At 43.9% G+C, this 16,353-nt stretch overlaps 1 long non-coding RNA gene across 4 annotated transcripts in view; it reads left to right on the top strand.

The window, feature by feature from the left end:
- Positions 1-12,313, top strand: part of LOC128331304 (uncharacterized) — a 72,456-nt gene extending 60,143 nt beyond the window's left edge. For all 4 annotated transcript variants that reach the window (XR_008310275.1, XR_008310277.1, XR_008310276.1 and 1 more), the window contains one exon: positions 11,596-12,313. This is a non-coding gene — a long non-coding RNA (uncharacterized LOC128331304). The remainder of the gene's footprint in view (positions 1-11,595) is intronic.
- The last annotated feature ends 4,040 nt before the right edge of the window (positions 12,314-16,353 follow it).

Here is a 16,353-nt window from a genome sequence, read left to right as displayed (position 1 = left end):
TAAACCGCCTTGGGATTGCTTTAATGAAAGGCGGTATATAAATTTAACAATCAATCAATCAATCAATCAATCAATCAATAAAGTGAGTTCTAGGGTAGGGCATGATGGGTACTACCTACTACCCAACCCAGCGCTGTCCCTTGGGGAGTGTGGGGCTTGTGGTGAAGGGGCCCACCCCTGCATCTGACGTCAGCAGCTTCTGACGTCAGATGGAGCAGGGTGTGTGGCCTCGCTCTGAAACAGGGCCACACGCCCCATTTCAGAGCAAATGCCGGCCAGCACTGCGTATGCTGCGTGGTCAGGAGCAGCTCTCCCTGCCTTAAGGCAGGGAAAGCAGCTCCCAGCCACAGTGAATGCAACGCTGCTGGTGTTTGCTCTGAAACGGAGCGTGCAGCCCCATTTCAGAGCAATGCTGCACCCCCTGTGTCAGGTGAAAGGGCGTGGGGCTTGCTTCCCCCCTCCCCCAGGCAAGCACACATGGAGGTGGTGGGCAGCTGCAGCGGCCGCTGCGAGCATCGCCACCAGGAGCCGATCATGTGGGCAGTCTGCAAGGCTGCCTGCCACTCACTGGCATAGTGGGGCCCCTCCAAACACGGGGCCTGGGGCAACCACCCCGGTCGCCCCGCCCTAAGGATGGGCCTGACCCAACCCACAAAAGAAAAAGCGGGCAATTTTTTTATTTTTTATTTTTTATTTAATCTTTCCCCAAAGCCCTCTTAGGATCATATGGGGGTTTGGAGGAAAGGTTAAAAATTTGTTTAAAATTGCCGATTTGCCCTTTTCTTTTGTGGGTTGGGTGGTAGGTGGCACTCATCATGAGCTACCATCCAACCCACTTTGGTGTCTCTAGGAGCTACGCAAGGGGAACAATGGGATGTTTTGAGTTTCCCCATTGTTTCTTATGGCTGGAACAAGCTGCACTCACAGGGCCTTTATTTAAAGGGTGTTTTGTTTTGAGCTCGAAATACTCAAAATGGCCCATTTCAAGGTGAAACATTTTGGACATTCCTACAGTGAAAAAACCCCCATTGTGCTTCATGGAATGCCACCTTAGGATACAACCCTGTTACTCCAGTTTGTCCTAAACTGGACTATGGTTGTGTAAATGAAGGCAAAGCATATCAATGTGTGGATAGAAGTGAATAAATCTTCCTATATTTTCTTTCAAAGGATTAAAGATAAATGATGTTGTATGTATCACTTCTTCCTGTGTTCGCTTTCTATTTAATGCAGAGGGCATTCCTCTGCAAAGTGATTGTCTCTTCAGGAACTGCCACTATAAGTCCATCTTCAGAACCCTGCATTCCCAGTTGCATATTTAAGGTTGCAAATGTTCTCTCTAGGCTCAACTCCCCCCTCCGATGTTTGGATATAGCAGCTCTGTACACTCAGTCCTACAGGGGGGAAATGGTGCCCATCAACTGAACAATGGTAGAGAATTAGGCTCTGAGGGAGAATTAGGCTCAGATGTTTCCTTCTGCACATGAGTGCTCCTAACCACCCCTGAATATTCATGCACATGGACAATATAATGTGTTTTCTGGGAAATCATGGATATAACCTGATGCAGTTCCTAAATCCAGGGGCAGATTAACCCTTTTACCACCCATAAGCAAGCAAGGAATTTGCCACCCCCTCCTCTCCAACAAATGTGTGTCCCACTCCCAAGCCAAAGCCAATCCCAAAACTTCTCCAGGAATATAAATCAATCAGACTCACATGAGTGTATGTCCTCCTCCCCTTTCTGCCTGCCACAGGCCATGGCAGGGGCTCCCCGGCACATGGTGGCTGAGCGCACCCTCTGCTCTCCTCTGCTCTGACCAAGTCTGACAATGAAGCCTTGGCCAATGACCAGGCTGAGGCAGTCCACTGTGCTCCCCACACACCCCAGGCCCACCCCACCACCACAGCTGGAGCTCCTCTGTTCCACCATGCATGCACACACTCACTCACTCACTCACTCACTGTTGACCTGGACAGTAGATCCTGAATGACAAAGAACATGTCCATCCTTGTCAGACTTTGGGCATGGGGTTTCTGTGTGCCTGATAAATCCTCCAAATATTTATTTGATTTTATTTATATTTACAGTTATATCCTGCTCTTCCTCCAAAAGCCCAGAGTGATTTACATGGTTATGTTTATCCCCACAACCATCCAGAGAACCAGACAGGGAGGAGGCCAAGACAGCTACTGGTTATTACCAGGGAGAGGGAAATTATTTGTCCAGGAGAAACTAAAGACAAAAGGGTTTCAAGCTCCCTTAACCTTTTTTGGTCAAATCAAAAACCAATCACTCTACCTTCCTAAGAGCTCTGAATGGAAACACCCCCAGCACAGTACTTCCAGTGACTGTTGCTGGTGTCTATCTTGTGTTTCTTTTTAGAATATGAGCCCTTTGGGGACAGGGAGCCATCTTATTTGATTGTTATTTCTCTGTGTAAACTACCCTGAGCCATTTTTGGAAGGGCAGTATAGAAATTAAATTAATAATAATAACAACAACAACATCACCTAAATGGAAGATTAGATTAGAAAATAAAATCTCCAGGCTCAGATCAGATACAAGAAGATGAAGAATGAAAACACCAAACAGTATCTGATCCAAAAATACCATCTAGATTCAAGGAAAATTAGAGAATTCCTGGAAATAATAAAGCAGCAAATAACAGCAGTGTCAAGAAGAGTAGCAGATACGAAGCCAGAATTACACAACACAGGCAGAATCTCCAATTCCAGTCGAATCAGAGACGTTTCTACCAAAGCATAGAAGGAGAAACTGCAAGAAAGCTAGAAACACCAAATAAAGAAGAAACAGTGCAATTCTGGGGAAATATTGGGACAATCCAATGGATTATAATAAAAAAGCAGGCTGGATGAAAGAGGTCAAAAAATGTAACCAACAAATGCAAGACCTAATAATAACACCAGAATTAATAAGTGAAAGAGCAAAGAAAATTAAAAATTGGACTGGACCAGGCGACGATGAACTGCATGGCTTTTGGCTTAAACACCTAACAAGCCTTCATAAACAACTATCAAAACAATTCAATCACATTTTGCAAGGAGGTGATATTGAACAATGGCTAAGAACTGGGAAAACTCATCTCATCATGAAAGACCCAGCAAAAGGTGAAGTTGCAAATAATTATAGAATGATAACCTGCCTGCCAACCATGTTCAAATTATTAACTGGAATAAGAGCAGATGAAGTGATGCAACACTTATTAACTAACAAACAGCTTCCAGCTGAACAGAAAGGAAATTGCCCGAACACCAGAGGCACAAAAGACCAGCTGCTGATTGACAAAATGATTTTAGAAAACTGCAAGAGAAGAAAAACAAATCTAAGTGTTGCATGGATTGACTACAAGAAAGCCTTTGATTCATTGCCTCACACATGGATACTAAAATGTTTAGAAACAACTGGTGTCAGCAAAAACATTAAGATATTTATTTAAAAAAAGCAATGAGCATGTGGAGTACACAGTTAACAATCAATGGTGAGACACTTGGACAGGTTAGCATTAGAAGAGGCATTTTCCAAGGGGACTCACTATCCCCTCTTGTTTGTAATCGCCGTGACCCCACTTTCACAAATACTAAACAAAACAGGCCTCGGATACCAAACATCTAAAACATCAAGTAAAATCAACCATCTGCTGTACATGGATGATCTGAAGTTGTATGGAAAGTCCCAATCAGAAATTGAATCACTGCTAAACACTGTCCGTATATTCAGTAGCGATATAGCAATGGAGTTTGGACTAGACAAGTGTGCTGCATTAATAATGAACAGAGGAAAAATAAGAAAAACAGAAGGAATAGAACTACCCAATGGAAGCAAGATCAAGAACCTGGAAGAGAAAGAACATTACAAATACTTGGGCATTCTCCAGGCTGATAACATTGCACACACTGAAGTTCAAAGAAAAATTGGAAGTGAATACATCAGGAGAGTTAGAAAGATCCTAAAGTCCAAACTCAATGGCAGGAACACCATAAAAGCCATAAACACCTGGGCTATACCTGTTATCAGATACACTGCAGGAATAATGGACTGGACCCAGGCAGAGCTAGAGACGCTACATCGTAAGACCAAGAAAATCATGACCATCAATCATGCTCTCCACCCCGGCAGTGATGTAGATAGGCTATACCTCCCTCGCGGCTCAGGTGGAAGAGGAATGCTGCAAGTCCATCAAACAGTAGAGGATGAGAAAAGAGGCCTTGAAGAATATATCAAGGACAGTGAAGAAGATGCACTTCAAATGGTCAATAACGAGAAACTATCCAACACCAATGAAACAAAGCAGGCCTTCAAGAAAGAACAAGTCAAGAACCGAGCAGAAAAATTGAGAAATAAGCCCCTGCATGGTCAATATTTGCACAATATAAGTGGAAAATCAGACATCACCAAGACCTGGCAATGGCTTAAGAATGGCAACTTGAATAAAGAAATAGAGGTTTAATACTGGCTGTACAAGAACAGGCACTAAGAACAAATGCAATAAGAGCAAAAGTCGAAAAATCCACAACAAACAGCAAGTGCCGCCTTTGTAAAGAAGCAGATGAAACCATGGACCACCTGATCAGATGTTGTAAAAAGACCGCACAGATTGACTACAAACAAAGGCATGACAAAGTAGCAGGGATGATACACTGGAACATCTGCAAAAAATACAAGCTACCTGTAGCCAAGAATTGGTGGGACCATAAAATTGAAAAAGTTGAAGAAAATGAAGATGCAAAAATATTATGGGACTTCCAACTACAAACAGATAAACATCTGCCACACAATACACCAGATATAACTGTAGTCGAGAAGAAAGAACAAGAAGTTAGCAATACCAGGGGATAGCAGAATAGAAGAAAAAGCAATAGAAAAAATAACAAAATACAAAGATCTACAAATTGAAATTGAAAGGCTGTGGCAGAAGAAGACCAAAATAATCCCAGTGGTAATTGGCGCCCTGGGTGCAGTTCCAAAAGACCTTGAAGAGCACCTCAACACCATAGGGGCCACAGAAATCACCATCAGCCAATTACAAAAAGCAGCTTTACTGGGAACAGCCTATATTCTGCGACGATATCAATAACAAGAGCAACAACATTGACAATACAATTCTGGCATCCCAGGTCCTTGGGAAGGACTCGATGTCTGGATAAAACAAACCAGTCAATAACACCAGTCTGACTGTGCAAATAAATAATAATAATACACATGACTCTCTCTCATCTGCTGCGGTGTAAAACTGATTGAGTGAGAACGTGACATGTTGTGTGTGTGTGTGTGTGTGCGCGCGCGCGCACGCACGTGCCAAGAAGCAGAGCCCCCAGCCAACCTGCCTTGAATTGGTTGCTGTTTCCTTCTGGCTCCAGGCGGCAACCAATGATGATTACAACTAGCCTGGTTGCAATCCTAGGCTGACTGCCCTGCACGTGCACACACTGATGTCCACCAAAGCTGATGTACAGTGAGATCACAGAGAGAGCACAGAAATAATGCCGCTCATCGCCACAGAACACTTCCCCCCCCCGCAACTGCCACATCAGGCTGCTTAGTTTCTGCCCAAGCCCAACGAGTTTGCATGTCGTGCCACCGTCTGTCTGCCGCTGCCGCAGCCCGCCCCCTGCATATTGGTTGTAACACACACACATAAATCTCAGTCAGCCGCACCAATTACTTATTTATTTCCAAAATTTGCCACTGGGGGAATTTTGCCATCACAGGTAGCTGCCTCCCCTGCCTCTCATTTAATCCGCCCCTGCCTAAATCCATAGCAGCTGGGGTGGAATGGAGTTTAGGAAGAAGAGGAGGAGGATCAAAAACGAAATGGGAGATGGAAAACTAAGAACTTTGGAAGAACCATGAATTCAAACGTCTAGAAATCTTGTTACTATAACAGTTCTCACAATGATGGATACGCAAGGAGATGTGTGCTACTCAAGCTCGGGAGCTGTGCATACTCCCGTTTTCTGCTTGTGTGTGAATTAAAAAGGAGGTTGGAGGGGGAGGAAGTCCGTGAGGCATGTGTTTGGTCAGAGCTCCCTCCAACCCAGCAGCTGTACCCAGCTATTTTATGAGGCAAAAGGAGAAGTCTTCTGAACAAACAGGAGCCTTGCAGACAATTACTCCCTTGCCCTCCCACTTCATACAAGAGCAGAAAACAGGAGTGTGCACAGCTCCCGAACATGGGTAGAAGACGTCTCCTGCCTGATTCAGCATCGTGAGGACACCCTGCTATGATTGGAACTTGGCAATGGGAGGGACAGATTGTGAGATGGGTGGCTTAAAAGGCTACCCTGTCTGTGTCAGCACACAGAAGGCCTGCTCAGCTTTGGCCCCCCAGCTGTTTTTGGATGACAACTCCCATAATCCCCAGCTACAGTAGCCAAAAGCCAGGAATTATGGGAGTTCTAGGCCAACATCTGCAGTAGGGTCAAAGTTGAACAAGCCTGGCATACAGTAAGAGAGGTATACAAACAGGAACGTATTATTTATGTATGTATTTGTTGAAGTGTATACCCTGCTTTTCTATAAAGATGCTAAAGGCAAATTATAAACAAAGATAATGTCACATTCAGATCCAGCAAACAAACAAAACCCCAAGCCCTTAAAAACCAACATATTACACAAACTTAAGGAATAGGTTAATAAATTTTGGAAACAACAATAATTGGACTTTTAGGAAAGTTCATCAAAACAAAATTGCCAGTGAAGGGCTTCAGGCATACCTCCTTTGGGAGGCTGATTTAGAGCTTAGGTGCCACAACTGAGAAGACCCTCTCCCAGGACCCTCTCCATCTACAGAGATACCCAAAGGAGAGCCTCCATAGTGGAAAAAAGTTCTTGGGCAGGCTTGTATTATTGACTGGTGTTTGACAGATGAAGTATCGGTTGGTTGGTGAACAATGACCAAAACTCCTCATGAATCTTAGAGTTCATCTTCCTAATATGGGAACAGCATTTTCTGGAGACTTTCCTTTTTATTTTATTTTTGCAGTGCATTCAAGCAAGGTGAACCCATTTGTAATTCTTCTTACCATGTCTAAACAGAAGACATAGTGGGACGCTATGTAACTTCAGGAACTGTGTAGAAGAAAAGCAGCAGCATCCATGGGAAGATGCATTATGGACCCTGGGGAGTTTTTACTCTTATATTTATACACCAAACCACTTGATGCCCCATTTCAAGAAGTGGAATCCAATCCCACAAATTCTATAAAAATCCCATAAAACTGCTTCCTTTTTTAAAAAAGCAGAAGACTGCTTGAAAATAAAATGATGAGATGGCCATTCAAACCTGTTCAGAGCCAGTTAAACGACTGCAATAAAGATCCAAAATTCACTTCAGGTAAGAGATTAAACCTAAACTCTTTGAGCAGAGATGCTCTGATCTTCTAGAAAATAATTATGGGAAGAGCCCTCTTGTGGCGCTCAGTGGCTAATGACGTGTCTAAGCATAAACCAGAGGCTATGTAGCTTTTGGAGGCAGGTAATCATGTGAAAAATAGGCCTGAGGGACCCACTGTTACAGCAGGTGGCTGTCCAAATAAATGTTCAAATTGCAATTTAGCAGCGTCCAATTGATTGGTTTTATAAAGACGGCCACTTTAAAAAGCATGACTCTGCTTTGCTTTGCTTTTTTGATGTGCTGTTGCCAAACAATCCAATCTGCCAGTGTGGGGTTCATTACTATAAAGTGCTTTCATCACTAGCATGCACTAGTCACAAGCTGGTCCCTTTCAAGGAGACTTCATGAAAAGGGTTCCAGTTACCTTTGGCTATCAGCAATACAAATATAGCACCCTTGAGTGTTCAAAGCATTCCACACTGACAATCTTGTTGTTAACCTTACAGTAGGTGTGTATTGCAGATGGGACAGCAGAGGCTCTGAGAGAGAGAGAGAGAGAGAGAGAGAGAGAGAGAGAGAGAGAGAGATGCCTAAGACAGAGCAAGATTCAAACCAGGGACTTCCTTCCTGATCTGTAGCTCAGTCCCTTAATCATTGCACTAGACCAGCTCTGATGACAGAGAGTCAGGACCTCAAAATCAGAATCTTCTTCCAGACAAAAGAATGGACGCTATAGAGTGCATGGCATTTGGCTGCACCAACGTCATAGAATCATATCATTTTAGAGTTGGAGGGGACCTTGGAGGCCTCCTAATCCAACCATCTACTCATTGCAGGAAACTGCTAAGGCATCCCTGACAGATGGCTGCCTAGCCTCTCTTTGACAACCTCAAGACAGAGAGCCCACCACTGTGTGAAGCAGACTGTTCCAATGGCAGAGAGTTCTTATATTCAGCAAACTCCTCCTAGTGTCTCACATGGATCTGCTTCCTCATAATTTCAGCCCATTGGTTCTGGCCCTTCTCTCAGGAGCAACAGAGAACAGCTCCACTCCTTCTTTGTGACTGCCCTTCAGATTTCTGAAGACAGCTATCATATCTCCCCTTAAGTCTTCTCTTCTCCAGGCTAACCATACCCAACTCCTTCAACTGCTCCTCATAGGGCTTGTTTTCCAAACCCCTCACCATCTTTATTGCCCTCCTCTGAACCCGTTTCATTTTATTACTATCCTTCTAAATATGTGGGGCCCAGAATTAGAAATAGTATTCCAAGCAAGGTCTGACCAGCACAGAATAGAGTGGAGAGGTTACTTCTCATGATCTGGACACTATGCTTCTGTTAATGCAGCCTAGCTTTTTTTTAGCAGCTGCATCACACTGTTAGCTCATATTTAATGTGACACCTAGGTTCCTTTCATTTGTATTGCTGCCAAACCAGGTCTCCGTTATCCTATATTTGTGCATTTGATTTTTCTTATCCAAATGAAGGCCATTACGTTTCTCTCTGTGGAAATGCATCTTGTTGGTTTTGGCCCAATATTTGAACCTGTCCAGATCAGATTGAATCTTGATTCTGTCTTCTAAGATATTAGCTACCCATCATCCCCAACTTCATGCCATGTGCAAATGTGACAAACATCACTTCTACTCCATCCTCCAAGTTATATTGTTATTGTATTTTAAAATTTCTAAAGTGAAGTAATAAAAAAACCAAAAACTGAAGTGTTATATTTGTCCCTGAGCTGAACTCTATCTGGGTTTTGTGTGGAGTTTTTTGGTACACCCCCCCCCCGCCTTTTTTGGACTTTTCTGCAAAAATTAAAATTCAGAAGTATAGAGGGGAAAGTTGAAAAGTACAGGCTCCAGGACTCTTAAATAAGTATTTGGATTAAACAGACATTTGGAAAACATGTAGAGAGACCATTCAGGTGAACAGCCTCCCCACAAGATAATGGGATACACTGGGAATGTGTCAAGACTTCAGTGGATGTGCAAAAGGCCACACTCCTGGTGGAGCCCTTCCCTAATCACAAGTGCTAGAACAGTATCATCTGTATCAGCCCAATGTCTGAATAAGTTTGAAGTCTGTGACAATTCCATGTAAATAAGATAAGCACAATGGCAATTCACAATCGCAGTAATTGATAAAATCCTCCAAGCTGGTTTTAAGATAACCCTGTAATGTGAGAGAAACCCATTATTTCTGTTCAAGCCTGTGCAAATGCAGTCAGGCCTCTCGGGAAATTCTAATTCAGTAGATTTGCACTGTAGTTTTCCTTTGAAGCTCCCTTGCTAAAGAATGGTGACTTTCATGTCAGCAGCCAAGTGTCCTGGGAGACTTAAATGTTCTTCCACTGGTTTCTGAGTGTTGCCATTTTTAAAATCTCCGATCTGTGTCCTTCTGTTCTTTTATGTAGCTACAGACCTGTTTGTTCTATGTGGACAGAGAAGGGCGCTGTTGACAGGCGACAGGTGATATATTGCATTGATGAGCAGATGAACGAGCCCCCGTGTGTCTGATGTCATTAGGTCCTATGATAGCTTGAGCAGATACAGGGACAGAGCAGGCACTGAGATTTGCAGCAATGTCTGCTGCCTGTATTTGTGTCCCTGTTATAAAGTCTGTTGTTGCTGGTAAGTAGCCACTTTAAACTAGGAAATTGTCGTAGGCAGGGCAAGTCTATTATAACTCTATCCCAGCAAGGGAGTTCTATCCTCTACCTAGTAAATCAGGACATTTCTATCCCACTTCTCCTACAGTGTTTGAAACAATAAATTAGCCCAACAATATATATATTTTTTAAAAATCCTAGCATTAAAAATATAACAGTCACCTCTAGCCAGATCGCTTCAGCTCCCCCAACCCCAGAATAAGTGTATAACCCTTTGCAGACACCATCAGGTCACACTTCCTGTAGGAGGCGGTTCCAGTACTCCAGAGAAACCACTGAGAAAGCCCAGCTTCTTGATGGGGCTGCTTTGAGCTCCTAGAAAGATGGACACCCAGACAAGATCTTAACTGGAGATTTAAAAACTGTGTTGAGAAGGTTTCTGAGGTATGTCGTAGGGATGTGTAAACAGGTTCAATGGTTTGGGATCGAACCGAACCATCCCCTGTTCAGTCCGACCCCAAACTGAACACTCCCCAACTGTTAGGAGGGTTTGTGGACTTTTTAAAAAAAATTAACAACAACAACAACAACAACTTACCCCCTTCGGAGGAGTTGTTGGAAGTGGCGGGGGGATCCGCAGAGGTTCCCCCTGCCCCCGCCGGCCGCCCTTACAGCCCAAACCAGCCCGTTCTGCCGGCTCTTTGGCCCATTTGGGCCTTCCTCCTCTGGCGTGGTGGCCATTTTGGAGGCTGCTGTGCCTGCACAATTGGCCTCTGCATGGCCTGGGTCACACAGAGGCCAATCGCGGACTCAGTGGCCTCCAAAATGGCCACTGCGCCGGAGGGGAAAGGCCTCAACGGGCCAAAGAACCGGCTGAATGGGCCGGTTTGGGCTGTAAGGCAGGTCAATGGGGTGAGGGGAACCTCCACTGACGCCCTCCCCCCACGCCACTGCCTCCAGCAACTGCCCCAAAGGGGGTAGGTTTAAAAAAATTAAATTTTTAAAAAATGTTTGTGACTACCACCACCCCCCGGACTGGACCAAACACAGGGGGTTCGAGGGGGTGCTGGACCGAACTGGCCAGGGCAGGTTTGAGTCCCGTCCAGACTGGTTCCGTGCACACCCCTGGTATGTGGGTCCCAAGCCATGAAAGGCTTTCATAGGGCTTTCACTGAAAAACTGGTCAAATGGTCTCATTCTTTCCCATACTTCCAAAGAAGCAGGCAACATAACTCTGCCCTAGCTTCTGAGTGGTCTTCAAGGGCAGCCCCACATAGAGCACATAGCAGCATTCAATTCAAGACGTTAAAGAGGTGCAGATGACACTGAGACTGGAAAGGTGCAGCATGGTCTGGAAAAAACGTGGAAGCTGGTTTTCATGCATACCTTTGGAAGTGCATCTGAATCATGATGTCCACTTGCACATGATTAAACTGACTCAAGGCATCTTCTGATATGGCACATGACTAGCTTCATGTGATTGAGGCCATTATATGTACAGGTAGCAATAAGTGTATGTGTACAACCCATGTGTGTTACAGTACACATGCCAAAGAGTTGAGATCAATTGCATCTCTCCATTGCATGGACACACACATACACACGGTCATTTTCTTTTTCTCTTAGCTGAATCTACCTCATATGGCTGTTGTGAGGAAGAAAAGGAAGGACGGACGAAGGAACCACATGTGCCACCCTGAACTCCTTCAAGAAAGGAAGAATATCATGAATTATTACACATCTTGTACTCAAATAATTTGAGTGAAAGGCTGTTTCACATGTTCGGCAACAGCAAGGAGTGTTTTGTTTACCCTGTGTATAGCTATACATACACATGAGGGGAAATCATCCCTTGCTGTTGCAGGACATGTGAAGCAGCCCTTTGCCCAATGTACTTGTATATAATACGACTAAGCATGTGTCACACTGCTGAAATGGGGGCTAATATAGGTGAAACTAGCAAGAGGTTAATATGTATGGGAGGCATGGTATCCATTTGTTTGTGTGCTTGTTTGTTTTATTGACTTGTCATAGACAGCTATTGGGTGAGTGGCTTACATACAGTACAGTGCCCCGCTGATCCAAGATCAGAACACACACACTAGGGGTGTGTAAATTGATTTGCCATCAAATCAGTTTGGGTTGAATCAGAAGTAATTTGTATATTTGACCCTGAATCGAATCACCCTCGAAATAGAGGGCCCAATTCAGGGTCAAGGAGAATCACCTTCAATTTGACCCAAATCGATTCGGGTGATAGGAACACCATTTTGAGGCCCATTGTTCTGGGAAAACAGACCTCAAAATGGTACTTTTCTGGGGAGAGCTGTTCTACCAATTGGAATCGGTGGGTAGACCAACTCTCCGCTCCCAACCTAACGTGTCAGCTCACCACAGAGGACAGGTCTACCCAGGTAGACCTGCCCTCCAAGGTGGGCTGACATGCCAAGTCTGGAGAGTAAGGTTAGTCTACCCACCGATCCCAAATGGTAGACAGCCCTCCCTGGGGGGGTGCCATTTTGAGGCCCATTTTCCCAGCAAAGTGGGCTTCAATTTGGCGTGTGAATCACCCTACTCTATTCAGGGGATTTAGGGCTGATTCATTAAGGCAGCTGGCCAAGGCAGCTGCTTTCAACAAATCAATTCAGTGGTCTGTGATTCAATTTGACCTTGAATCGAATCACAGATTTTTATTCGTGCACACCCCTAATGCACACTTGCTCAATCTTTCCTCAAACGTCCTGCATGCTGCTAGTGAAGGAGGAGAGGCTCTGTTGCTACTAAGGATTGCATCATCACTGTAGTGATGAGCCTCCCATCATTCTGACAGAAGAGACTGATGGGAAAGCATAAGGCAGCTCTTCCCTCTCTTCATTATCCCCTCCCTCCTCCTGAGCAGTTTCAGGCAGCTCAATTGCGACAAATACAGGGAGACAGATTAATTGTTGGATTTACAGAGGAAGCACCTAGGCAGATGCTTTGGCATTAGGAGGAAGACTCTCTGGAACCTGATGTTATCTGCTGCTTGCTTTTAGGAATGCTCTAGTATTACCAACAACAACCAGTGCTCAATTTGCATATTTGGGCAAATAGCCAAATATTACAAAGACACTTTTGGTGTCTTTGTAATCTCTCCACCAAAGGAAACCAGGATCCAAGGTGCACTGCAACCTCCCTCTCAGCTTTGAGAAGTGGGGAAACCAAGGCACCATAACACCCTAAGCCAGGGGTTCCCAACCTCTGGTACTCCAGATGTTGCTGAACGACCTCAAATCATCCCCAGTGGCTGGGGATGATTTGAGGTTGTTCTGCAGCATCTGGAGTACCAGAGGTTGGGTAACCCTGCTCCAAGCAATATGATAATGTCTCTTTTTCTCAGGCACTCTTACTTGCGCTTCTTATTTACTCAGAAGTAAATCCCACTGAATTCATTGGTACTTCTTTGCACATACAAGCATACATAGGATTTCTGCTTAATTTACGATCCTGTATTAACTGGCCTGGAGGTCTAACACTATTATCTGCAGAACCAGACCTACAATATTGGTGCAATTTATGGTGTTGCTATAGCAGCAGGAAATAAAAAGGAGAGAACCTGCTGGGAGGTGCTGGGGGAAACGCGAGGGGAGGGTTAAAATAACAGTATGTAAAAGGATAGTGTATACATAAAAAATGAGAGAATAAAACAAGGCAAATTAAAGAATTCATGGTACAACAGAGTTCTTTTAAAGTGCTGGCTTGTAGTCGGAGTGTTTGTTCTAAGGCTATAAATCACAGTCTTATTCATTAGCATATTTAAAAAGATAGCATTTTAAAACCCCAACTGGTTGTTATAGATATGTAGGACGGGAAAAATCAATTTGTGAATCATGATAAATAATGTTAAGTACTCGGAGTCTAGTACATTGTTGGAACTTCAGCATCCTTCCACCAAATGTAATAGCAATGAGGGTAAGTGAGTCAAGTTGACTCTTGCTTAGGAGTCAGAAATTGATTTCCCAAACGTACCTATCTGTAACAACCCGAAAGTGCACTTAAGTCATTCCCAGGTAGCTCAGCACCGAGAAAAGAAAATAATCCAGACAAAGAGATTAGACTGCCAGGATTTCAGGTGCTGATCGTAAACAGGACAATGAGACACGGCACTTCTACGCCATGTAAAAAGATATATGGTTGTTTATACACAGCATGGTGAGTTACACAGTCTTTAAGTGAGGGAGGCATTCAAATCCGAAACATAAAACGCCAATTGCCACAGCAACCTTGCATGCAAGTCTGACAGAAATGGTTCCTTTTTGCTCTTATTACTTCTTCCTGCTGGCAGAGCAGCAGCTTAACTGGACTCTCTATTCTATGGGTAGCTAAAAGATGCCAGCCCCCATTGCTGAAACTGGAGCAGCAATGAAATGTGAGCTTTTTTTTTTTAATTTATCCTTCTCTTCACGCTTCTTAAATTAGATGGCATATAACAGGATTCCAGAAAGTCCTCAGATGTCTCTTGTTAGAATGCCGCCAGGACTTAAGTGGGTCTGTTTACAGTTGTGACTGGCAATCTTTTTCATAAGATAGTTGTGTTTTCTTAGACAGATTGATGCCTTATACTTTTTAACCCACTCCAGTTCGATCCTGAATGCTACCACCATCTTATAGTATTGTCTGTTACAAAAACCTAAACTGTTCAGCATTTTTGAACTAATCTTGATTTCCCATTCACCACAGGAATTCACATCCCCATGACACACTTCCCAGAAACTCCTGTTGCCATATTGGCTGCTAGAGTTCACCACATGAGTTGTGAACCAGTGCTGGATTAACCTAGTAGCAAAAGTAGCATATGCTATGGGCTCCGCATTTTCAAGGGCCCCACACTAAACGTTTGCAAGCTGTCTGGTGAAATCGGCATCTCACCGTATTCTCACAATCCGGCAACGCTGGGGTGCTGCATGCTGCATGGTACGTGTTGTGGGTTCTGCGTGTGCAGTCCGAGTACTTAACATTATTTATCATGATTCACAAATTGATTTTGTGTGTGCAGGCATGTGTTGGTTGGCTCCTTGCTGTGTTGTGTGTAGGCGTGGTGTCCTTTGTGCTATCTCCCATGCTCCCAAGCCGCTATAGTGTGCGCTGTTACGCCGCTGGAGGGTGCGCCAGCACGGCGAGCCCACAAGGGATGTGTGACTCCAGGGCTGGACACAGTCATATATCAGTGGCTGTCAATTAATTACTGTCACTTTGTGACTTGCAAGTGTGATTGTGTGCCATGCATAAATGCCTGCTTTGAGGGGGAAAGGGGAAAGAGAAAATACACATACGAACTCGTCATGGTGTTCTTCCTCGAGCATGACTGAAGTCGTACGTAGTCATTATGGACGTCATTAATAACATGATACGAATAAATAATTTCATTCAAATTTAACTTTATGGAATGAGTTAAGTATATGTTTAGACTGATGAGTGTTATGTAAAAGTGTGGTGTGATGTGAGAGAGTGTTGTGGATGTGGTTAGTGATGAGAAGATGTGGTGGATGTTTCAACAGTTTTATGTGGCATGACTCAGTTCATGATTCCTCATTTTTTTCCTGATTTTCGGTAGTCTGAACCAGCTCAGGAACATGCAAGTTTGGATTAGACTGTGAGGTTCAACCTCACAACCTCAATTAAAATGAATTTCAATAATCAATTAAACAGATAATTTTCAGAACACTATTCCTAGTTCAAGTTGGTTGTTGAGTGCATGTGATCCGCACACGCTCATAGCCACAACAGTCACATAAATATTTCATTGTTCACTAGTCTTTGTTGATACCGCTGCTTAGCTTTTGTAACATAAACTGTTGATATGGTCTTGGCTTGCTGCTTGGCAAATCATACTTTTTTATTCCTGACATTCACATGTTTATTTACATAAACTATTTGTTTTCAAATGCATATTTCATTAATTTCCCCCCATTGCAAATAGCAATGAGCAATAGAACCAGAGATATTGGAATTATAATATCTAATTGGATAATTTAGGGCCCCTTTATAACTTATGCTGCAGGCCCCGCACTAGGTGAATCCGGCCCTCTAGCAGCCATAGGCAATTGACCCACCTGCATTAGTGAACAACATTTGAGGTGAATTGCAGGGGGAGGTTTTGCTCCATGAGGACACTGATTCACAGAATGACTCTGCCCTTACTCTCTGCTTCACATGTTGACTCTTCAAGAAGCAAGATTACTGAGTATGTGCTACAGAGCCTTCTCTGCTGCTACCCCCAATTGCAGAAGGTCCCGCTGGTTGAGATCTGTAATGTTCCCTCTCTACTGGCCTTCCACAGGCACCTAAAAATGTTGATATTTACCCAAGATTTGGGGGTTCATTGTTAACAAGAAATGATTGGTT

Source organism: Hemicordylus capensis, chromosome 1 (genome assembly GCF_027244095.1).
Source record: "Hemicordylus capensis ecotype Gifberg chromosome 1, rHemCap1.1.pri, whole genome shotgun sequence".
Taxonomy (NCBI): Eukaryota; Metazoa; Chordata; class Lepidosauria; order Squamata; family Cordylidae; genus Hemicordylus; species Hemicordylus capensis.
Note: the sequence above shows the minus strand (reverse complement) of the source record. Positions and strands in the feature narration are given on the sequence as shown.